We start from the raw sequence: 27,120 nt of genomic DNA, 5'->3' as shown, positions 1-27,120 counted from the left end.
GAAATTAGTCATGCAAATATGTATGTTCAAGAATATTTACTGCAGCATAGTTTATCATATGTTTAAAAGTTGAGATCCACCTAAATGTGCTGCAGTAAGAAATTGGTTTAAATGGTTCACCAAACAGTGGAATACTGGGCCACTACTATGAGCAATGTTGGCTCATGGGCTTCCTGATGTGTTTCAGTGAGAAGAAGACAACATCACTTATGTGATATTCCTGCCAAAAATGCATACACATCAGACATACCCACATTTAAGAATAGTCTACAGAATAACTGCCTGTATTCTTTTAAAATGTCAGTAAAACAAAAGGCAAAGTAAGTCTAAGGAACTGCACCCATATTAAAAGAAACTAAAAAGACTTGACAACTAAATGCAATACATGATCCTGGATTAGATCTTGGGCCAAGGAAAAAAAATGTTACAAAGGACATTATGAGGCAATTGGCAAAACTTTAATATGGACCATAGATTATATCATAATGTTACCTCAGTCTAAGTTTTCTGATTTTAATCATTGCACTGTGTTATGTGAAAGAATGTTTTTGTTGTTAGGAAATTCACATTGATGGGTTTAAGGTTAAGGGGGACATCTTGTGTGTAACTTACTGTCAAGTGGCTCAGAAAAAACACTAATGCATATTTATAGAGAAATAATGATAAAGCAAATGTGGTCAAATGATATCAATGGGTGAATGTGAGTGAAGAGTATCCTCAAATTCTTTTTAGTATTCTTGTCTGTTTTCTGTGAGTTTAGAAGTATTTCAAAATAAAGGCTAAAAAAAGAAGAAAGATGTAGTAACTCTTTTTTTAAATCTCTAGTGATGCTTTTCCTTTAAAGACTAATTTGTTTGACATTATAACTATATTAGATTCATTTTTCTTACCAGTTCTCTAGCATAATTTTCCCCACTTTGTACTTTCATCCTTTCTGTTACTTATATACTCAATGTGTCTCAGTTTATGTGTGTGCATATCATATATATCTATATGAAATTAGTAGCATATTTTACATGCTCTTGTGTAGCCTTTTATTTTTAAAATGTCACGAATATTTCCATTTATTAATATTTTTCCAAAAATTAATAGCTATATAGTATACCATTCCATGTATGTACCCAGCTTTCGGATAAGTTTGTTTTCCTTAAGTTTTTACTATTATGAATAACATGATAAACTTTTTTATTTATACATATTTACAAATTCCTCAGATTGCTTCCTTATATAAATTTATAGAATAAAACTTTCCCATTTAAATATTTAAAAAAATATTTAGAACACACAGTCATTTGAGAATATTCCCTATAGAAAAAAAGAAAAACTAATACTTTCATCAGAAGTGTAAGAAGGTAGCCTGAGCAACGTAGTAAGGCCTTGTCTCTACTTAAAACTAAAAGACACATTAGCTGGGTGTGGTACCAAGGATCTGAGGTGGGAGGATTGCTTGAGCTGGGGAGGTCAAGGCTAAAGTGAGCCATAATTGCACCACAGCACTCCAGCGTGAGTGACATAGAGAGACCCTGTCTCACAAACCAAAAATGTATAAGAAGGTGATTTTTTTCTCCACATCCTACTGAATATTAGCAGTATATAGTTTTTTTATCCTTGCTATTGGGACAGGCAAAATTAAACAAATAAACAAAATAGAGTATCTTGGCATTTTATATATGGGAAATTTTCTGTCTTGTCTTAATTATATCTTGTACTCTTTTCAGAAAAATGTTATTTTTGATGTGTAAGAAATCCATGAGACACCCTGTTCTATAATTTCAAAATATTTTTAAAAATTATTTACCCTTTAATAAATAATAAATAACATGTTATTTACCTTTTAATTTTGTTCATACTGTTTTTATGTACAGGTATTTGTTTTTATATTTCTTAATAATCTCTTTATTTGTGGTTTATCTCTTTGTTGTTATGCTTAGAATGACCTTCCCCTCTCCAAGATTACATAAATGTTCACTTAATTTTTTTAGAACTTTTATGATTTTACTTATGACATAAGGCATTCCTCTGTTTGGAATTTATTTATTCACTTATTTATTTTATTTATTTTTTGAGATGAGTCTCACTCTGTTGCCCAGGTTGGAGTGCAGTGGCATAATCTAGGCTCACTGCAACCTCTACCTCCCCAGTTCAAGTGATTCTTCTGCCTCAGCCTCCTGAGTAGCTGGGACCACAGGTACATGCCACCACATCTGGCTAATTTCTGTATTTTTAGTAGAGGTGGGTTTCACCATGTTGTTCAGGCTGGTCTCGAACTCCTGACCTCAAGTGATAGGCCTGCCTCAGCCTACCAAAGTGCTGGGATTACAGATGTGAACCACTGCGCCCTGCCTCTCTTTTGAATTTAAATTGGCAAATTCTGTGAATACAATTTCTTTATCAGATAAGTAACCAAATGTTGAATCATCTTTTAAAAAAAATTTCTTCCTCACTGGTTTACACTTCCGCTTCTATTGTGTTTTGAAGATGTAAATATTCTTCACCTGTTTCTAGACTTTTCAGGCTATTTCACTGATTGCCTATGTGTTCTGTGGTTAGTGCCACACTCTTAAATATCATTGCTTTATAATATGCTTCATTATCTTACAGTTCAAGTGCAAATCATTCAAAAATTTTACATTTGGTGGATATTTTTGTTCAGTTATTTATTCAGAGAAAATTTTAAATAACTTTATGAAGTTCCTCTCCCAAAATAGCTTTTTGGAAATTGGATTGGATTTCTATCAATTTTATAAATTAACTCAGGAATTAAGTCTCTCCAATATGGCATGCCTTTAGTTCTAGTTAACGAGGAAGCATAAATAGGACCTCGTTGATGCCATATGTATGGGGACTAGATAAATAGCACAAAGGTTTCTGTTGTTTAGTCTTGAACCTCAGGGAAATGAGGCATGGGAAGTACCTTACAGTGACTTTGCTGCCTTTTTCCCCATGTAAACCAGTTCACAGCTTGTCTCATTACAGCATTTGTAAAAACACAGTCTGAAAGCAGTGGTGCATAAATGAATTATTTAAAAGTTTGCAGCAAATCGTCCTGATCTGGCTTGCTGCTTCTTAATGTACTTTAAGTGAGCCCAGGGAGGCAGATCAGAGTGGGCACAGGGTGGAATGTAAACCAAGTTTTATTAGCCACAAAAAGCCACTCGATAACATTTATTAAGTATCAGAGACACTGTGTTTAAATAAATTTGATTCCCTAAATAATCGTCGATGTTGCAACCATCTTTTCTAGATAGGAACACTCCCTTGTCAAAAACATTTATTTTCTTGTCACTTCTACTAATATAATGGGCTCCTGGGGTTTTGTGAGAGTTTCTTAGCAAATCATGATTTTCACAAAATTACTATGTGTCTCCAACTGAATACAGCTTTAATAACTGGGGAAAGGAAAGCCACACACATCATTGACAATATATCATCTTATTATCAGTGCCATATTTAGGGGCGTTAGCTGCTCTAAGAAAATGAGGAGCCACACACCCTCCATGTCCTTCCCAGTCCTTCCTCCAATGAGCAGTGTCAGTAAACTTGATCTTCCCCCAGTCAGCCTGGCCTGGGGCTAATTCCTTTTCTCTTTAGGGGTGAATCAGCCCTTAAAACCAAATAATTTATACCGCAGTTGCCAAATCTTCCATTCCTATCTTTTTCTTTTTTTCTGCGATGCCAAGTGAATCGGACAGATGCTCAGAATGTGTCTGAGCCTAGCAGCACCTTTCTAATCTGACATCAATAGGGTGAATTGAGGATAGGTGTTTCCGGGATGCTGTGTGGTACATATCTGCATTATAAATCCTTTTTATCTTTGGCTAAGGTCATCAGTTTAACTCCAGACCAAAAAAAAAAAAACACACAAAAAAATAAGTATGGCAAAGTACTCAGTGGACAGGCACTGGCTGATAAATATTTAATGGAACTCAGAGCTCACCTTAGGTATTTGTAAATATTGCCTGTTTGTGTATTTGTCCCACTCCTCTATAACCAGAGGCTGCACATGGTCATGTGTAAGTGTGTGTTTGTGAATTTATATGTGTGTGTGTGTGTGTTTGAACCAGGAAGGGAGGAAGGGAGGGAAGAAGGGAGGAATACTCGTTCATCCATTCATGTCTTTTGTTGTAACAGTCCTTCTGCTAGGGAAATGTCCTTATCGCTTTTTCATCACTGCACACAAACTTGTGGCACTGCATTTCCAGAGGTATTAGGGGAAGATTCCATTATGGAGTTTTCTAGTCCTTGGCTTTTACTGTCCATGTACTCCTTTGCAGCAGGGAACAAATATTTTCCTCAGTATGGTGACTGCCAAGATTGGTGTTGTCATTGAGAAGGAGGTTGTAATTCCTCTGGGCTTCTAACTGGCTGGGGCATTCAGGTCCTTGATTGGGACGTGAACTTGTTTTAGGATATTGATTTCAACTAGAGGTTATGAGACATTGAGGTTCATTCATTTGCTCATTCACTTAATCATCTAACAAATACTTATGGTATAGCTACTTTATAGTGGGAATTCTGTTGGGTTCAGAGCTATATTCTCTGTTCAAATTGTTCATTTACTGAGGGGTTCAGAGTAAGAAAGGGGAAATTTGAAGTACAGGTGATACTTCATGTGACATAGGTGGTTACAGGAGTCTATCAGTGCAACATTGCCCCATTGACCCAGTTTTCTCAGAGGTGTGGTAATGAAGAGGAGCTGGCAAAGCCTTTTGGAAGACGTGGGATCCTGATGCTGAGATGCTAAGACCTGAACATTGAGTAACAAACAGTTAAACATGAATAACTGCATATGCAAAGGGTCAGAGGCAGGGGAGAACATGGGGAATATTTCAGGAACTTAAAGTAGTAAAATGTGACTGGAACTCAGAGGCATAAAATGTGAGGCTGAAGATAGAAGCATTTGACTTCAGCCTGCTATTATTTTGACTTAACTCTAGAAGCCAACGTGTTGCATTAGAGATTTTGAGAGGGGAAATTACATGATCTGATTTGGGATGTAGAAAAGTTATTATTTTATTTTATTTTATTTGCCAGTATGAATTCAAAGAGAGAGAAAGATAACTATTAAATACAAAAATAATTTACAGAAGATAAGACCAGAGTTTGAGAGAGCAACTAAATGGCTAATTGGTCTGACAGTTGATGGTCTGATCATGAACATCTCATTGGGAAGAGACACAGGGTTGTGTGTGTATGTGTGTGTGTATCTGTGTGTGTGGACGTTTGTATGTGTGTATACTGTAATGTTTTAAACAAGACTGATTTTTTTTTTTTAATTTAATAGAAAAGAGAGGAAAGAGTCAAAAATGAGACCAGAGTTTCTGGTCTAAGTAACAAGATGGTTGCTACTTCTTGCAATGGAGGTGACAGAAGAAGCTTGCTTCAGAGGAAGGGCTGGGGAGTCACAGTCCCAGGGGCACAACCAGGTGGAAATACCTTGTAGACAAAAGGATAGCCAGGTCTGGAGTTCAGGAGAGACTTTCCAGTTTTCACTTTTGCGGACTTTAACCACTCTAGAGTGGAAAAGGTAACTAATAATATCAATTTTGTCTACCTTCAAGAGACCACTTAGAGCATCGTCATAAAAAGATGGGGTCCAAAAATCAAATTAAAACAGCATTAGACAAATGTTTTTATGCTAGTTTGTATCATATCAAATATTGAGATATTGGGAAATGTCTAGGCTTATAAATACTTTTTAAAAGTTTTTTCTCCTCTTTGGCATTGTAAACTGGAAATAAATGATCATTAGGTCTCAATGAAGATAAATATTACATATTTTAAAAGATTCTTAATTCCTGGTAACATGGGACACCTTTGCATTAAGTATTTACTTAAAAGGGGATTTGTTATCTTAGGACACTGAACACCATTAAAAAGGAAGTTACTGTTACAGGGAATTTGAGGCCTCTGGCATCAATCAAAGCAAAAATGCTTGACTTTTTTTTAATGTAGTTGAACTTAATGGAGAAATTCAGAAACTAAATAAAGGAAAATTGATCTAAGTTGACATCCTTTTCCCAGAAGTTTCTGTTAGAAGTGGGAATGAGTTTCGGGACTCCTGGAAGAGTTAAAATAGCAGATGATACCCAATAGTACGTTATTATTGAGTAAAGAAACAAACAGGGGAAATCCTTCTCTATGTGTGTAGGTATTTCGCAATTTCTCTTCCTCTTCATATTCACTTTTGCTCCTGGTTGGCACCGTCTTGGTCTGACTGCATCTGTAGCACCGCTCTCACTAACACCTTTTCATTTTATTCACAACGTTGGAGCGTGTACTCTGGTTTTCTGAAGATTTGACTTATTAAGGTTTTGAGGCCTATTCTCCACCTCTGAGGCAACATGAGAGCAGTGGGTGTGGGTCAGAGGATGGGGTGAGTCCAGGAGGTGATAAGAAAATGCAAGGAGGAAGAGAAAGGATTCATTCAATGATGAAGTAGATAAGGCCAGTGTCTGCTCAGAGAATTAGAGAGATCATGGTCCTTCCCCAAAGATATAGGGGGTGCATAGCAACCCAGCAACCTGCATTCAGTGGAAGAAAAAGACTTACAAGTGGATCAAGAGTTACCCATGGGAGAGCACTGCCTTCTTTGTGCAGGCTTCTGGGGAGGGAAAAATTCACAGATAAGATTATGTGTATTTCCCATGGGCAACCTGATGGTTTGAAGTTTTTATACATTGTGAAAAGACTAAATCTTGGTAACAAATGTATACATGATGCATCATTAATAGCTAAATTTAGAAGAAAAAGCACACTAATACATTTTTGTGTAGTGTACAATAAAAGCTACCCTGAACAAATGAGGTATTAGTCAGTTTTTGCATTGCTATAAAGAAATACCTGAGACTGAGTAATTAATAAAGAAAAGAGGTTTAATTGGTTCACAGTTCCACAGGCTGTACAGGAAACATGATGTTCCCATCTGCTCAGCTTCTGGGGAGGCCTCAGGAAACTATCAATCATGGTAGAAGGCAAAGGGGAAGCAGTCAGGTCACATGGCCAGAGTAACAAGAGACAGAGGGAGGAGGTGCTACACACTTTCAAACAACCAGATCTTGTGAGAACTCTATCACTATGTATAAGTGGGGATGGTACTAAACTATTCATGAGAAACCACCTCAATGATTCAATCACTTCCCACCATGCCCCACTTCCAACATTTGGGATTATAATTCAACCTGAGATTTGGGTGGGAGCATGGATCCCAACCATGTCACACACTTACCCCACAACAGCAAATATTTTCCAAATAATTAATTACCAATTCTTCAGTAGTATGGTTTCATTTGGAGTCTAACTTTTCCTCATAATCTTTAACATCACTTTCAGTGAGCAGTGTCTGCATGTGGCATGGGTGAAAGCCTGGAAGTCTTGACCTCTTTAGCACCTTTGACTCAGTGGGATTTCAAGGCATATTGAAAACTACTCTGGTTTTATGCTGAAAGTTAAATAAATAGCTTTGCTTGAATTATCAGGCAAAAGCTCTTGGCAAATAGTTGTTGAGTTCTTACATGATTGTCCTTCATGAAATTTATATCAATGACACCAAAATCTCTACTTTAGAAAATTCTAGAGGTCTTCAAAGGATTTTACAAGTTTTACCAGTTTTAATTATCATAACTGAGTTATGCCTAATTTTTGTTTGTGTATATAATCATAATATGTAAAATTGTATAATGTCAGATTGTAACGTAATATTTTTAAAATATATTTAAAACAAGGATGAAATGTTTCCAAATACAAAATAACTCAACTGAGGCAACAATGGCATAAGCAGATTGCTTTTATAACAACCAAGTCAGGCCACAGATGACTCACTCTTCCATCTAGTAATTTTTTAAATTGTATTTATAGATAGGTAAAACATGCAAATGATAAGTAATTCCAAGAACCCAAAATAGTGAAAAGTGAGTTTCCTGGTTCTCCTTTCCAGGGGCATAACTCTTACCAATTTCTCATGTATTTCCACACACATTCTCAATGTATAACTATACACTTTCATATAACATGCTTTGTATTTTATAAACATACTCAGTTTTTGTACCTTTTTTCACTTATTTGTTTCTCAAGAAAATCTGTTCATTTTAGTGCATGTAATTGGCTCATGCCGTTTTGCACTTGAAGAGTTTTGTATCATATGAATTTGCCATAAAGTATATAACCTTAATTAATCTTTTGCGAGTAAAGGATAATCCTTTATTAGTGGAGATTTTGATTGTTTCTTTTACTTTTTGTTTTTTGTATTTTTGTCAATGACAATGCAACACCAGTCATTCTTATACATACATTATCATACCTATATATGTGTGTATCTTCAGGGTAAGTTCCCAGAAGTAAAATTACAGGGTCAAGCAAATAAACACTTTTGATTTGGATAGATACTGATAGATTGTCTTCTATAGATATTGTACCAATATATACTTCTACCAAGTTTGTATGAGAACGCCACTTTCACCAAATAGGTATAGTGTGTAATCAGCTTGTTTGATCTTTGTCAAACTTGTAGGTGAAAAATAAATGCCATCTGAGGGCTTAAATTTTATGTTTCACTCTTTATGAAAGAACTTTCTTTACATATTTTTGAAGAAAATTGTTTCTCCTTTGTTGAGAACTATCTGTTCATGTTCCTTGCCTGGTTTCTCTATTGGTTTTTAAAAACTGAATCATAGGAGCTCTTTACACTGATAAGAATTTATCATATTCCCTGTGACATGTATTTTAAACGCACTTTCCCAGTTTCATTTGATTTTTGATCTTAATTATGGTGTCTTTTTTTAGATGAGATTTTGAAAGTATATTTTCTTAGGTTTCCTTTGGTAGTTTCTGGGTTTTGTGGCATAGTTTTAAAGGCATTTTCCACTTTGAAAAAATGTTTAAACCTTCCATGTTTCTTTTGTTTAGCTCTCTGTTCATTTTCATGATAAAATCTTTGATCCATTTGGCATTTATTTTGGAATATGGTATAAGTTAGAGATCCAATTTTACCATATGGCTTATCAGGGGCATTAACATAAATTATTAAATAAATCCATCTTTTCTCTGCTAATCTACTAATGACAACTTTTTAAGTATATACTTAATTTTAACATGTACTAGGTCTGTGTCTGTACTCTCTATTCTATTCCATTAATCTGTCCTTTTATTAGTTGGACATTTGTTCTTTTAAATATGTATGTGTGTATGTGTGTGCATGTGTAATATGATGTATCTGTTAGAGCTAGTTCTCTTAATTCCTTTTAATTTTGAAATTTCTTGGTTATTCATTCTTGTTTCTTTTTCCAAATGGATAATAAACTCAGTGCATTTACTTCTAAATATCCGTTATTTTTATTTTATCACAGGTGTAATTTTAGTTTAAGGAGAAATTGTGTCTTTATGATATTTAGTCTTTCTCTTCCCAAAGATTTTATTTGTTCCTTTTGTTCAAGTCTTCCTTTTGTTCCATAGTATGATTTTAAATTTTTCTTTTATAGATTATAAATTCTGTTTGTCTTGTTTTTTTCCTTAAAAATTTTATGGCTTCTTTTTTTTTGTGATTTGGATATGTTTTCTTCCATATCTTGTAATTTGTTTTTTTTTCTACATGGGAAGGTGGTAGATTTGGAATTTTTTTTTCTTTTTTTTTAACTCATCCACATTTCTGTATTATCTCATTGTTTGGAATATATCATTCTGTTAAGTCTTTGTGGTTTTCCATGTGCACAATCATAACATCTAAACATAATGGTAATTCTATCTTGTATTTCCCCATTTGAATAATGTTTACCTATTTTTTTCCTGCTTTATTACTATGGCTAATGCCTCCAGAATGGTCATAAATAATGGTGATTATATTTAACATCTTGGTGGTGTTCTGGATTTTATTGGTAATACATCTAATATGACATGGCATTGACCTTCATTGAAATATATGTACACCAATTTCCATTTTTTTATCTCATTTTATTTTCTAAATCAAGACTTGATATAAAATTTTGCCTTGTCAGCACCTACAGAGATTTGATGATATTTTCCCTTTTAATCTATTAATATGGAACATTATTTTTGCATCACTGGAATCAACTCTACTTGGTCAAGAAGATGAATTCTCTGCATGAACTGTTAGAGTCTTTCTAATTATATATTACTTGGGATTTATTTTAATATTTCCAAGAGAAGTTGATCTGCACTGTTCTTTTCATGCATTTTAAGGCTTTAATGTGATATGTTTGCTTCATAAAAATAGTATAGATGTATTAATTTTTACTATTCTCAAATGCTATCCTATAGTCCATTTTTTCCATGAAGGAAACTAAAAGGTATTTTCTCTGTTTTTAGGGCATGGAGTTTAATACATATGAATTAGATCCCCCCAAACAGGTTCCAATAAACTTACATCATCATTAACCAATTGTTAGTAATTTCTTGCTTACTCTTCCAGAAAATTTTTTTGTATATAAAGAAAAAAATTAATATATACATTTTCAGTGGCAGCATGCTATTTAAACTCTCTTGTGCCTAGATTTCTTATTTAATGGTATACTTTGGAAACCTTTTCATTTATATACCAAATTCTTTGCCTAATTTTTTTGCTGAAATTTTTTATGACATCTGCATGGTATCCAGAATATGCTTTATTTACTCTGCATTATTTATTTAAACTACCCCTTTTTAATGGGCTTTTATGTTTTTTCCCCCATCTTTATCTGCTAGAAATAATGCTATAATAAATAACCAAAACCACCTTTGCAAAAATTACAACAGTGAGAAAATTATGACAGTGAAAGAGATATGTCCTATCCAACTGCATCTTGCCTTTAACCTCCAAACTGCCCTTCGTCATTCCTGGATGGGGTCAAGCTAACCTTGGGAGAAACTTAGTTTGTAATTTAATTGCTAATATCCCTTTCCAAAACTAAACTGTCTTTGTCAGATTAATGAAAGACCACCACTAGGAGGATAAGAGGGGCCAGAATTCTGCTAAGATGTAGGTGTAGTTAAATGACCACCGGCTATTATTCCAGAGGTCACATGATTTGCAACTTCCCTAATTGTCAGAACCTAAGATTTGCCTTTTGAGATGTCTTTTCAGGCTTTTGCATTTCTGACAATTAGATGGTCCCACCCAGACCAGCAACTCCTCTGTGACCTCCACCCAGAAGTAGACTCAGTGCATCATTTCCACATCCCTATGATTATAGCCCCAACCACTCAGCAGCACCCTTTCCCTAGCCCCTGCCCACCAAACTATCCTTGAAAAATCCTAGCTTCTGTATTTTGGAGGAGGCTGATTGGAGTAATAATAAAACTTTGATCTCCTGTTTAGCTGGCTGTACTTGTAGTAAAGTCTTTCTCTATTGCAATTCCCCAGTTTTGATAAATTAGCCCTACCTGGGCAGTGGGCAAAATGAATCCACTGGGTGATTACATCACTTTACACAAACATCTTGTGTGAAGGTATAATTAAGGATAAATTACTAAGAGTAAATACTAGATCAAATGGCGTGAACATTTGAAATTGTAATGCATTGTTATTATAAATGTAAAATCTGAAAAGTATTGCCAGAATTTATAACCCCTTGCCAGAAGCTTAAAAAAATACAGGTCTTTTGTTATGCTGAGCAAGGTGATTTGTGGTGAATCAGATTGAAGAAACCTTCTACTGATCAGTATAAAAAGGATGGAAATACTTAGAAAAGAAGATCCTAGATAAGGGAAGAAAAGAAGAGCAGATATAGAAAGGAGAAGAAACCTGAAGGGAAATAAGACAGAAGAGGCTGTGAGGACAAAAGAGAGAGGAAGTGGTAGCTGCCGTAGGAATTAAGATGCTAGGGAGAGAGGAAACTATTTAGACAATCTGAGGGGAAGTTTGGTGTTGGATATGAAATACAAACCACCCCCTTCATCTATCCTTTAAACTCTCTCCATATTTTTTAAATGTATATTTAAATACATGATTTGCATAATGGATTCTTCTGCCTTTTGGGAGGTTTGTCAAACTTAGCAGTTGTTTTTAAGTGAGAGCCAGGCCAATCTAAAGAGGTCCTATTGCATTTGAAATGAAAATGTGTGTGTGCATGCATGTGCACATGCTGGGGAAAGTGTGTGTGTATGTTTATGTAGATGTGCATACAAATTTATATTCAATGATTAGAATCTCAAATTAAAATTCTCTCTTAGTGCAAATAGCTTTTGTTGCTTAGAAGAATCATCATCTCTTGGTCTTCTGGTTATTCAAAATACGCCAAAACATATAGTCCAGAACGTGTAGGAGAATAACAAATAACTTACTCGTATGAGACAATATAAAATTTGAATGTTTGGCAGCCAGAGATGGAAGGGGCAGTTAGAAGGAAGGGTTAGAAGTCAGATAAGGGGAGCTAAGAGAGGAGTAGGAAACCAAAAGATACAGGAGGCTGGGATCTGAGAAGAGAGGGTACACAAGACATTCCATGTGGAAGATACTGTCAAGAGACTTTTAAGGATTTGAAAGCCTCATCATATTCAATTTTAAGTTTTTTAAATTTTCTGTTTTGATTGCCGAATATCTCCTTAACTCCTCATCCCTGCTCACCTAACTTCTACCCTTGATAAAAATCTGTTTTGATCTTGAGGAATTTTGGAGGAAATAAAGATCTAAACTTGGAGCAGGGTCTACCAAGGTGCAATGTGATACAACACAAGGGACAGTACACAGGAGGTGAGAAGAATCCAAGCCGGAAATGACTAGGAGACATAAGTCCCGTTGGTGCTCAAAAAACATTACCCTGAAATTTGCACTTTAACATGATGAAGCCCCAAGGTCTCTCTGACCTTCCCCATATCCCTTCTCTCAATCTTCTATCTCCCCCAAAGCACAGGATGAAACTATTCTATAAAGCTCGCTTACCTGCTTAGAAAATACACCTCCAAAAGAGGAACATAATTGTCGTCCCTGAAATTCCATTATCCAGAGAAGATTAAAGCTTATCACAGATGAAGAGACTGAAAAATATACACCACACCTAGAGCTCAGACAGACTTTGTCCCAAACCGTTGTCTGCTTTTTGTCCTATTCAGTTGTTAAAGAAAATTATTTACTAACCGTTGTCTAAGCATTAGGCCCATTTATTTCCCCCAAAAAATCGTTTACAATTTTTCAAGTTACCACATTTCCCCCATCTCCTTTCCCCCCTGTGAAGAAGGGTACATCAGTATCAGTACCCCAGTGGGTTACAGGTTAACCATTCTTCTGGGACTCCCCTGTTCTATGCATATTAAAGTAAATTTGTATGCCTTCTTCTCCTATTAATCTACCTTTTGTTAGCTCATTTTCAGGGAATCTTCAGAGGGTAAGGGGAAGCATTCCTTCTTTGTATAGACCTCTATTAAGAATCCTCAGATATATTGGCAGGTGAATGTCAGACTTCCAATGAGGTCTAGATGAAGACACGAGCAAATTGCAACAAGAAAGATTTAGGTCCCAGGTTTCATAAAGGGTGTTTTGGGAAAAGGAAGGGTCTTGAAAGTTCATAGTTTTCTGATTCTGATTCTCTGAGATTACGTTTGAATTTTTGCTGGACTTTCCTCCACATGTGGTATCCTTTGTTTAACCTAGTATTTATCATTCAATGAACACTCTATTAATTGATGATAATGATGAAGATGATCGTGGTGGCAGCTGTGATGAAAGTGGGGCTAAAACACCTAATTAAGGAATAGCATTGCTGTTGTTACAGATTAGAAACACTTGCAGAGTAAGGATTCCTACTTGGTATATGATAGCATCCTCTCAGGAGATAAACATACACAAAAGAGATAGAAATCATCATCTAGGTCTCTTATCTGCACCCTGCCCATCAGAACTGAAGAAAGAATATCACCTTAATTTACCAATCACACTTCTTTAAAGTAGCCGCTTTCTAATATTCAAGTCCAGATTAAAAGTAAAAGGCTTATATTTACTCCATAAGGAAACTCCACATTCTAATTTATTTATCTCTCATGTTCAAATTGGACATTGAAGCATACATTTGATTTGTGGTTTACACTTGAATTGTAGTTATGTTTGATTTCACAATGAATAATTTTTTTTTCCTCAAGGATAATCTATTATGTCAGGGGAATAGAAGGAAAGTTGATAAATTACTACGTGCCCCAGTACCCCACAGATCCTTAATCTAGTCCTAGCGGCTGTTGGCTAACTCTACCTGGTAATGTTATGAAACTAGGCATAAGATACTGCTTTATTAATGTTATGCGCCAAACCCATAATTGTGATTATAAACTTTCACAGATTTACCTTTGCCATGTGAAGTCAAAAAGAAGCAAAGTCCACGACTAATTCTCTCCTGAATTTGACTTAGAATTTCAGTATTTCAGGGCATAAAACACAGACTATTGCCAAGTTGTGGCATGAAGGACATGTGGCCATGTGTCAATTGGTGGTTATAAGGATTGTGTGGTCAAATTGAAATGCCCTTTTCTTAAATCTCAGGGCCATTATACTCTTTGGAAGCCAAGTCTTAGCCAGTCAGTCAAATGGTATTAAAAATTCAGACTATATCTAATTTGCCCTATTTCAAGAGCTAACCTCTTTTGAACAAGTCTGATTTTATTTTGAATTTTACTGTGCCTGCAAACCTTTTACTGTAATTAGAAAGGAAAGATCTAGCATGGGAGATCTGGGAAGAGGTTGAGTTTGGCTGGCATCTGGTGTCCTATATACAGCTAGCTTAGGGTTTATTGCAAAATATGCTCTGTTGTCTGAAGTGCTGGCTGGTTTTACTCTTTCAGAGCCAAGGGAGAGTTGCACAGGGATTTCCTTTCTGCTAACTGGGTCCTCTCACAAGAAGGTTTTGTTTAGCTGAGCTCTTTAAAACAAAATCACATCAGTAGTAATTCCAATTCCTAAAAACAAAACCCAAACCAGGGAAAAGTTGTGAGTATGAATGTTCATCTATTTGTGTTAGAAGCGGGGAAGCTGGGGCAGAGTAGGATGCCAAGGAAGGTTTAAGGAAAAGATGAAAGGTAGATTCGTTTATGATAATAGCCACTGGATTCACAGTTCCATTATGTAATTTTAACTACTGGGCTGGTTGCCAACCCTCAAAGAAAGCCAACAATAAGGCCAGGAGGGCCGGTCACTGTGGCTCACGCCTGTAATCCCAGCACTTTGGGAGGCTGAGGCAGGCGAATCACAAGGTCAGGAGTTTGAGACCAGCCTGACCAGCATGGTGAAACTCTGTCTCTACCAAAAATACAAAAATTAGCTGGGCTTGGTGGTGGGCACTTGTGATCCCAGCTACTCAGAAGGCTGAGGCAGCAGAAGCGCTTGAACCGGGGAGAAGGAGGTTGCAGTGAGCCGAGATCACGCCACTGCACTCCAGCCTGGGTGACAGAGAGAGACTCTGCCTTAAAAAATAATGATAATAATAAGGCCAGGAGGTCTAGACTTGATCTAAAAGTCAGGAGATCAGAAATGAGGAACTAAATGTAGTGGTTAAGAACTTGGACAGTAGAGTCAGGCAGATTTGGGTTGATGTCCTGAATATACCACTTACTAGTTCTGTGACAGTGGGAAAATCGATTAACCTCTCCAACCCTCATTTTGCTTCAGTTTCCTCAGCTGTAAAATTAAAATAATACTATTGATCTCATTTATTAATTGACTTTTTATTTTAAAGTAGAATTATATATTCATTTATATGAGTATAAACTTGTGGATTCCTATTTTATTACCATGGCTATAATCTGTTACTACAAATATGTTACTATAAATATTTCTTTTAATTATCAAATTGTCTCAGATTTGTCCTGCAAGCTCATTTTTTAAGCACTTTCTTACCTTCTGGCGCAGGAAATTATTTTAGTTCATCTTGTTTTTCCCCACTGATGCCCTGAAATCTGCCATTTTCCAAGCAGCCCTGGTTCCTTTAGTGGAGAATATCAAATAGAAACCAATAGCTGGATGATACACATGTTTATTGCTACTGGGATGTCACTGCTCTTACTCTCTCTTAGTGGACAGTAACGAATATACGTATTATATATGAAAAATATATAAATTATGTATTTATATAATTTATAATATATTATATATGAATATTATATAGAGAGACCAGAATAAACTAAGAAGTTAAAATATATACTATGTATATACATTACACTAATATATAAATTATATGTAATATACATATATAGCCTATATATTTATACTAACTTGTCCAATTTCATTATGAAACTACAGGATTTATTGTAGCTTTCCCCATTTTTAGTTTTGTATTTCTCATCTCTGAGTGGGAACCCTGACTCCTAGTATATTTGATATCATGTGGCAAACTTCTGATTATCCTGAGTGCTTTCTAGCTTTAATGGCCTCCTTGTGTGCACCTTGGTTGCCATCATGCTGTCTTCTCTTCTATCTTGAGCCTGCCTAATAGAATTCTAATGAAGGAGGGAAGGACGAAAAGAAAGAAGGAAAGTTAGAAAAAAACAATGACAGAAGAAAAGAAATGTGTTAAGTAGGATTCAGTATGCTGTCACAAATATTTGAGCTGGGAGGAGGGGTGCATAGTAATTATTTAGTTCTTATTAATAAGAAATGGCTAAGCCTTAGCTTTTAATTGAGTAAGGAAAAAAATGATAAATAATGTAAAAAAGGGCAAAAAAGGAAAGAAAGACATACACACAGGCACAGAGACAGAAACAGAGATTCAGACACAAAGCGAAATAGAAAAAGCTACTTAGGGCCAATATTTTTAGCCTTGGCTGTACCACAAGTGTGTGTTGAAAACAGAAATTACTGAAGTGTATTTTGTTTGTTTGTGTGTTTGCTTTGGAAATGGAGTCTCGCCCTGTCGCCCAGGCTGGAGTGCAGTGGCACGATCTAGGCTCACTGCAACTGCTGCCTCCCGGATTCGAGCAATTCTCCTGCCTCAGCCTCACGCATAGCTGGGATTATAGGTGCACACCTCCACACCCGGCTAATTTTTGTATTTTTAGTATAGACGGGGTTTCACCACTTTGGTCAGGCTGGTCTCAAACTTCTGACCTCGTGATCTGCCTGCCTCGGCCTCCCAAAGTGCTGGGATTACAGGCGTGAGCCACCTAACCCGGCCGACACAGTGTATTTTTAAAAGGAATATAGATAAATATTAAACCTTAAAAACCTCAATAGATTAGAAGCTATTAAATAAAAAAATAGAACTAAAGAGGTGAAAATAAAATATCAAGATGAAAATATAGAGACACAGATTAATGGAAAATGCAGAAGATCAGGTGAAGTATGATCCAATTCCCATAAGACCATAAAAGAGAATGAAAGAGAAGGCTATCGAAAAAAGTGTGGTTAAGAACTTTCCAGAACTGATTATAAAAAATCAATTCACAGTTCAAGAATCCCAATGGATCTCAAGGCAAATAGAAAAAAATTTACAGAAAAATACATCATAGTAAAATAGTAGAACCAAAGTGAAAATGTTAAAAGCAAGTAGGAGGAGAAAAATATACCTGTAAAAGTTCACCAACCAAATTAACAATGGATAATTTAACATCAGCAATAAAAGTCAAATGACGACAGCAGAATATCATCTTCAATATGTTAAGGAAAAATTAAGCACACTTGTATTAGTCTTCAGGCATGAGGATGAAATACAAACACACACACACCAACACACACAAATAATTGAGTTCACTATTGCTGACCTACAATTAATAAATTCCAATGGGTGTTCTTCAAGTAAAAGGAAAATTGTGCTAGAGGGAAATAGAAGGAAGGTCATAAATACAGACATGAATGAGGAGAAAATGAAAGAATAAGTCAAAACTTATTTTGACTTTACAAACTGTATTAGTCCGTTTTCACACTGCCATAAAGAACTGCCTGAGACTGGGTAATTTATAAATTTATAAATTTGTAATTTATAAAGAAGAGAGTTTTAATTAATTCACAGTTCCACATGGCTGGGGATGCTTCTGGAAACTTGAAATGCCAAACTTTTAAACCATCTGGTGAGAACTCTCTCACTGTCATGGATCGTTATGGAGCAAACTGCCCCATGAACCAATCACCTCCCACCAGGTCCCTCCCTCAACAAGTGGGGGTTACAGTTCGAGATGAGATTTGCTTGGGGACACAGAGCCAAACTATATCACAAACAATATCTTGTGATAGCTAGTTACCGAGAGAAAAAGAGTTACAGACAGATAATTAAAATGCGTAATCATATTAGCAGAAGTGGCAACTTACGTTATTCTAAATTCTTTACCTGGTCTGGGAAAAGGGTAAATTTACTGATTAAAATTAGACTGGAATAAGTTTAATGTTATTAATGCACAATGTAATTTCTGGGATAACCACTAAAAGAATACTAAAACAGTATATGATTTGAAAATAAATAGGAGGAAAGAAGGAGATAAAAATTTATCCAAAGGAAGAAATAAAGGGGAAAAAAGAAACATGGCAGGACAAATAGAAAACACATCATATGTTAGACATAGAAGGAGTACACGCTGAAGTTAAAAATATAGAGTAATAGATTGCATTTTATAAAAATAGGGTTTTGCAGTTAAGAAAATTTACTTCTAAAACATAAGGGAAACACACACACATTATATATATATATATATAAGTATATATATGTATTTATTATAAGACTATATAATATATATATAAATATATGTATATTTAAAAGGCTAACCAAAAGAATGCTACTCTAGATATATCAATAACAGGCAAAGTAGGTTTGAAGGAAATAGCATTATTATAGACAAAGGGTTCACTATGTAAAGATAAATTTTAGTTTATCAGAAATAGAAGCAATTCTAAATATTTATGTACCTAAGAACAGCTGGAACTTATATGATACACAATCGTACAGAATGAAAGGAGTTTATAAACATACCCTTGATCGGATTAGAAGATTTTAAAACACCTCTTTCAGGAATTGACAGAATATGACAAAACATTAATGAGAAGCTAGTTGATATAAACAACACAATTACCGAATCAGACTGAACAGAAATGCAGAGTAATTGCTGTTCAAAGGGCTGTTCACACACCAGATTAGCACGGATCCACAAATTATTTTTTTTCACAACAAAGTATGTGAAAGAAACCTTAATAGACATTTAATGAGAGCAATTCTATGTTTTCGGATCTAATAAGAAATCTAAGCCTATATGAACTTTTCCATTCTATTTGTTATTAATTTATTTTTATTGTATTTTACAAATGTTTTGTCTATGATACATTTAAAATTAAAAAATATCTGGTCCTTTACTGCAGATAGTTTAAGAAACATTGATATATAGAAAACCACTCCCCTCGACAACTGAGGAATAAACATTCTTTTTAAGTACACATAAAACATTTGCAAAAATAGACCATACACTATGCCATAAAGTAAAAATTAATATATTTCAGAGGTTTGACACCACATATGGTATAATGCTAGAAATCAATAATAAAAAGACAACTTGAAGCCAAGCATAGTGGCTTATGCCTATAATCCCAGCACTTTGGGAGGCCAAGGCAGGACGATCACTTGAGCACAGGAGTTTGAGACCAGCCTGGGCAACATAGTGAGACCTCTTCTCCATGAAAAAATAGTAATAATAAAATAAAATAGATAGCTTGTGTTTGGAAATTAAGAACTTCTAATGTATGGGTTTGAGAATAAATAATAACATTTAAAAGTGTATTTAAATTTAAATGATAAAATCATGTCATAACATTAGACATATCATAACCTGTGCATATTAGAACCTCCATATTAGAACTTCCCCCCATGTGTCTCGGACTTTATGTTTACATTCAGGTGAAAAAAGTTGATCATAAACATTGTCAGTGTTATTTTATTTTTTTCCCATCTTTTGGTCTGCATTGATAAGTCTGAGAATATTAAATGATTTGAATGGCTTATTGATTTCTTCTCTCTATTAAAAGCTGAAGATATAGCTTCTAAATACTGCCTTGAGGTAAAACTTACCTTCAAGAGGAGACATTATTAGAAAATGCATGACAGGTAAATAAGCTTTTAGTCAAAATAAAGCACACTTCTCTGAACTTTTATCTGCATAATAATTCTCTTCACACCTCAACAGAAATTGAGAGCCCAGCTATTCCACATACACTGATAAAGCAAGTTAAGTACTATTCCAAGGAGGTATAATCAGCATTTGAATAAAGTATCCTCAATAAGAAATCCTTCCCAGGTTATTAATATAACAAGTCCTGAATGCTAAGGATATTGTTTTCTCCATCCCCTATACTGTCACTTGAAGTCTTTTTCCAAGTTGGTGTGATTTGTAGTTTTTATGTATAGTTTCCCCCATATATTCATTCATCTTGAATGTCTCCCAATAACTTTTTGAAAGAGCGTGGTCATCAGAGGGAATATTTAGTGTTCTTACTAGAACCTTAATGCCATGATAGGGAGTTGTTACAGTACATTTATAAAAAGAAGAGTAAGTTTTATTATTAGTTACTCAAGAACACACACCTCTCATTATGTACTAATGGCCAATAAGCACATAGAAACATTCTCAATGTTATTAGTCATCAAGAAAATGCAACTAAAATTTACAATGAGCTATTACTTCACACCCACTAAGATGGTGATGATCAAGAAGTCAGCTAATAACAAGTTATGTGCCAAGCATTGTGAAGGTACAAGAGCTAATGTGCAGTACACTGCCCTCCCTTTACAGAGTCTTCTTTACAGTCAAATTGAAGAGTGCATATGAAGATAAAGGCACTGTAGATGAAGCAGAGGAGAAACAAAGGAAAAGAGAAATAATAGAAATGCTTGGGGGCAGCCTCAACATTTTGTGAGTACATGTATGTTGCATGTGAAAGGAAATATTAAAATGATACATTTGACACACAAATACATGTGCTGAAGCACATTGCACTAATAACTGATAAACTGCAATATGCTTCATTAACAAAAAAGAAGATAAGAAGAAGTCTCGGTGAAGATGTGGAAAAATGGAAGCCTCGCACACTGCTGGTGGGAATGTAAAATGGTGCAGCCATTTGGAAATAGGCATGACAATCCTATAGGTTTGACAAATGTATAAAGTTGTACCCACCACAATGATATAGAACAGTTCTGTCATCACCACCCCCAGTATTTCTCCAGCTTCTCCTTTAAAATCAACATCTCCTCCAACACCTAATTGCTGGTACCACTGCTCTGTAATTTCACAATAGTATCGCCTTTTTCAGAGCGTCATATAAATTATATTATACAACATGTAACATTTTGGTTTTCAGTTATTTTACTAAGCAGCATGAATTTGAAATACATTCATAGAGTTGTGTGAAACAACATTTTGTTCTTCTGTATTGCTGAGTAGTTAGTATCCCATTGGATGGATACACCGTGTCTTTGTTCACCAGTTGAAAGATATATGAGTTGTTTTCAGTTTGGGGCAATTACTGCTAAGCATTCACATTCAGGTTTTCATGAATATAAGTTATTTTTCCTCCTGGGTAAATAATTATGAATAGGAAATATGATAAATGTAGGTACAACTTTATTAAAAATTTGCCAGATTCTTTTTCTTACTGATTGTACATTTTATATTTCCACCAGTGATGCATGAAACATCCTGTGGCTTCACATCCTCCTCAGCATTTGGTATTGCATGTTTTCCTTTCTCTTTTTTTTTTTTTTGCCATTCTAATAATGTGTAGTAATGATATGGTTTGGTTGTGTCCCCACCCAAATCCCAACTTGAATTGTATCTCCCAGAATTCCCACATGTTGTGTGAGGGACCCAGGGAGAGGTAATTGAATCATGGGGACTGGTATTTCCCATGCTATTCTCATGATAGTACATAAGTCTCACAAGATCTTATGGGTTTATCAGGGGTTTCCACTTTTGCTTCTTCCTCATTTTTTCTTGCCAGCACCATGTAAGAAGCGCCTTTCACCTCCCGCCATGATTCTGAAGTCTCCTCAGCCATGTGGAACTATAAGTCCAATTAAACCTCTTTTTCTTCCCAGCCTCAGGTATGTCTTTATCAACAATGTGAAAATGGACTAATACAAATATTATCTTGTTGTGGTTTTAATTTGCACTTTCTTAATGTTAAGAATCTTTTCACATACTTTATTGCCATCTATTTATCTTCTTCAGTGAAGTGTCCACTCAGATATTTTACTTAGTTTTTCAGTGGTGTTTGTTTTGTTACCACTGAATTTGGCAGTTTTTATTATAGTCTAGATACAAGTCTGTTGTCAGAAATAAGATTTGTATTGACATATACATTCATTTCACTTGGGTAAAGACCTAAAAGTGGAGTCACTAGATTGTATGGTAGTTGTTTGTTTAACTTTTTAAGAAACTGTCAAACATGACCAAACAGAGTTTATCTCAGGAATGTAAGGTTGTCTAATATTCAAAAGTCAGTTACTAGAATTTACCAGATTCAAACAAACAAACAAACAAACAAACATAAAACTAAAATGAAAAAACCATATTACCATCTCAATAGATGCAGGAAGGACATTTGACAAAATCCAATGTCTTTCATGATAAAAATCTGCAATATAGAGAAATAAAAGAGAACTTCCTCAACTTGAGAAATGAATCTTTGAAAGACTTATAGCTAATGTCATATTTAGTGGTGAAAGACTGAATACTTTTCTTCTAACATTAGGAACAACACAAGGATATCAATGCTCACCACTTTTATTCAATGTTGTACTAGAGAGCTGAAGGGTCTAGACAGTGTAGAAAGGCAAGGAAAAGAAATAAAGGACATCCATACTGGATAGGAAGAAATAAAATTTTCTTTGCAGGCAACATTTATGTGGAAAACTTGATGAAATATAATAAAAGACTAATAGAACAAATAAGTGAGTTTACCCACATTGCACAATACAAGATCAGTATACAAAAGTATGTTTATCTTATGTTTCTATGCACTGCCAATAAACAATTAGAAATTGAAATTAAAAACAATGCCATCTACAACAGCATAAAAATATGAAATATTTAAATATACAACTGATAAAAGGTATGAAATATCTGAACACTGAAAACCATAAAATATTGCTGACAGAAATTAATTAAGACTTAAATAACAGTAGAGATATACCATGTTCATGGTTACAAAGACTCAGTATTGTGATATCAAGTATTTCTGAATAAATCTTCAATGCAATCTCAGTCAAGTTCTCAGCATGGATTTTGAAAAATTCACAAGTAGATTCTAAAATTCATGTGGAAATGTAAAGGAGATAAAATAGCCAAAGAAATGTTGAAAAAAGAAGAAATAGTCGATTTTACAGACTCATTTATGAAGTTATGTGATAATTGTAGTATCAACATCAAGATAGACAAACAACAATGAAACAGGATAAAGTCTAGAAGCATAGCCATACATATTTTAAAAAGGTGCAAAATGGTGATATGATAGTCTTTTCAACAGATTATGATAGGACAATTGCGTATATATTTGCAAGAAAAATTAACCTCAATCCTTGCTTCTTACTACAAACAAAATTGAACTGAAAATGGATTATAGACCTATATTTTTAAATATAAAAACTAAAACTATATAGCTTTGGGGAAAAATAAGAAAATACTGACTTTGATTTAAGCAAAATTTTAAAGGCATGGCATATAAATTGCAACCTACAAAAAGCAAACTGATAAACTGAACTACAGAAATGAATATTTTCAAAATACTGTTAAGATATGAAAAAAAGCCAAATACTCCAGTGCAATATTGAACAATAGGGGTGACAATGGTAGTTCTCTTGTTTTTAATAGTAGGGCAAAAATATTTAGGTCTTTTAATTATTACACATGATGTTTGCTATAGCCTTTTTATTGAGTTATCTTTTATCAAGTTAAGAAAGTTTCATTTCATCTTTATTTTGCCAAGAAATTTTATCAGAAATGGATGTTAGATTTTTTTGTCAATGGTTTTATTTACTTTTTGTCTATTGAGATAAGTATATGGCTTATTCCTGTATTTTACTTTGTTAGTTTGTTGAATTATATTGACTAAGTTTTCAATATAAAACCACTCTCAAATGCTAAAATAAATTATACTTGGTCATAATGTATTATAATTTTGTATATTAGAAAAGGGTTTTGATGAAATTCAACATCCCTTCACATTAAAAATTCTCAACTAGGAACACACCTCAAAATAATAATAGCCATCTATGACAAACCCACAGCCAACATCGTACTGAATAACTAACCAGGAGCTGGAAGCATTCCCCTGGAAAACTGGCACAAGACAAGGATTCTCTCTCTCACCACTTCTATTCAACATAGTTTTGGAAGTCCTGGCCAGGGCAATGAAGCGAGAGAAAGATATAAAATGCATCCAGATAGGAAGAGAGGAAGTCAAACTATCCCTTACATGATTCCATATCTAGAAAACCCCATAATCTTGGCCTCAAAGCTCCTTCAGCTGATAAATAACTTCAACAAAGTTTTGGGATACAAAATTATAGTACAGTAATCATTAATATTGCTATACACCAGTAACAGCCAAGCTGAGAGCTAAATCAGGAACACAATCCCACTCACAATTGCCACTGAAAGAATGCAATACCTAGGAATATAGCTAACCAGGGAGGTGAAAGATCTCTACAAAAAGAACTGCAAAACACTGCTCAAAGAAATCAGAGATAACCCAAATGGAAAAACATTCCATGCTCATAGAATCAATATCATTAAAATGGCCATACTGCCCAAAGCAATATATAGATGCAATTCTATTCCTATCAAACTACCAATGACATTCTTCACAGAACCAGAAAAACTATTTTAAAATTCATATGGAACTGAAAACTAGCTTTAACAGCAAAGGTGATCCTAAGCAAAAAGAACAAAGCAGACTATCATGCTATCAGACTTCAAACTATACTGCAGGGACTACAGTAACCCAAACACCATGGTACTGGTACAAAAACAGACACATAGACTAATGAAACAAGTTAGAGAACTCAGAAATAATACTGCATACCTACAGCCATCTGATCTTCAAAAAAGTTGACAGAAATAAACAATGGGGAAACTACTCTCTATTCAATAAATGGTGCTGGGATAACTGGCTAGCCATATGCAGAAGATTGAAACTGGACCCTTTCCTTATACCACATACAAAAATCAACTCAAGATGAATTAAGGACTTACATGTAAAACCCAAAACTATAAAAACCCTGGAAGACAACCTAGGCAGTATCATTGTGGACATAGGAACTGGCAAAGATTTCGTGACAGAGACATCAAAAACAATTGCAACAAAAGCAAAATTGACAAATAGAATCTAATTAAACTAAAGAACACTGCAAAAGAAACTATCGACAGAGTAAACAGACAATCTACAGAATGGGAGAAAATTTTTCCAAACTCTGCATCTGACAAAGGTCTAATATCCCACATCCATAAGGAACTTAAACATATTAACAAGAAAAAACAAACAACCTCATTAAAAAGTGAGCAAAGGACATGAAAAGACAATTTTTTTTATTATTATTATACTTTAAGTTCTAGGGTACATGTACATAACGTGCAGGTTTATTACATATGTATACTTGTGCCATGTTGGTGTGCTGCACCCATCAACTCATCAGCACCCATCAACTCATCATTTACATCAGGTATAACTCCTAATGCAATCCCTCCCCCCTCCCCCCTCCCCATGATAGGCCCCGGTGTGTGATGTTCCCCTTCCCGAGTCCAGGTGATCTCATTGTTGAGTTCCCACCTATCAGTGAGAACATGCGGTGTTTGGTTTTCTGTTCTTGTGATAGTTTGCTGAACATAACAATATTAACCTTAAATGTAAATGGACTAAATGCTTCAATTAAAAGACACAGACTGGCAAACTGGATAAAGAGTCAAGACCCATCAGTCTGCTGTATTCAGTAGACCCATCTCACATGCAGAGACATACATAGGCTCAAAAAAGGATGAGTTTGTGTCCCTTGCAGGGACATGGATGCAGCTGGAAAAGACACTTTTCAAAAGAAGACTTGCATGCAGTCAATATGCATTTGGAAAAAAAGGTCAATATCACTGATTATTAGAGAAATGCAAATCAAAACCACAATGAGATACTATATCACACCAGTCAGAATGGCTATTATTAAAATGTCAAAAAATAACAGACGCCGGTAAAGTTGCAGAGAAAAGGGAATGCCTATACACTGCTGGTGGGAATGTAAATTAGCTGAACCATTATGGAAATCAGTTTGGCGATTTCTTAAGGATGTTAAAACAGATCTATCATGGAACCCAGCAATCTCATTAATGGATGTATATCAAAAGAACTATAAATTTTTCTACCATAAAGATGCATGCATGTATATGTTCATCACAGCACTATTCACAATAACAAAGACACGGAATTAGCCTAAATGCCCATCAATGGTAGACTGGATAAAGAAAATGTGGCACATATACACCATGAAATACTACACAGTCATAAAAAAGAATGAGATCATGTCCTTTGCAGCAGCATGGAAGGAGCTGGAGGCCATAGGTGAACTAATGCAGGACCATAAAACCAAATACCACATGTTCTCACTTACAAGTGGGAGCTAAACATTGAGTACACATGGACACAAAGGAGGGAACAATAGACACTAAAGCTTACTTGAGGATGGAGGGTGGGAGGAGCGAGAGTAGCAGAGAAAATAACTATTGGGTACTAAGCTTAGTTCCTGTGTGACAAAATAATCTGTAAAATAAACCTCTGATACGTGAGTTTACCTACATAACAAACCTGAACATGTACCATTGAACCTAAAATAATAATTTTTTAAAGAAAACAAAGAAAAATAATAATTTTATATATCATTGGATTTGATTTGCTGTAATTTTGTTTGGAATATTTGCATCTGTGTTCATAAGTGATATCTGTTTTTTTTTCTTGTAATGTATTTTTATAGCTGTGATATTAGGATAAAAGTAGCCTCCTATAATGAGTTGAAAAGTATTTCATTTTTTTTAACTTTGTGGAAGAATGTATGAAGAATTGGTGTTATATCTTCCTTAAATATTTGGTAGATTTCACCTGTGAAACCACCTGAAATTGAAAATTTCTTTGTGGGAAGGTTTTACATTATAAATTCAATTTCTTTAACGATGTGTATTAAAAAGGCAATTTATTTTTCT

The sequence above is a fragment of the Colobus angolensis genome, unplaced genomic scaffold (genome assembly GCF_000951035.1).
Source record: "Colobus angolensis palliatus isolate OR3802 unplaced genomic scaffold, Cang.pa_1.0 Scaffold24, whole genome shotgun sequence".
Classification (NCBI taxonomy): Eukaryota; Metazoa; Chordata; class Mammalia; order Primates; family Cercopithecidae; genus Colobus; species Colobus angolensis.
The sequence above is the reverse complement of the archived record's forward strand: the minus strand, read 5'-3'. Positions refer to the sequence as shown.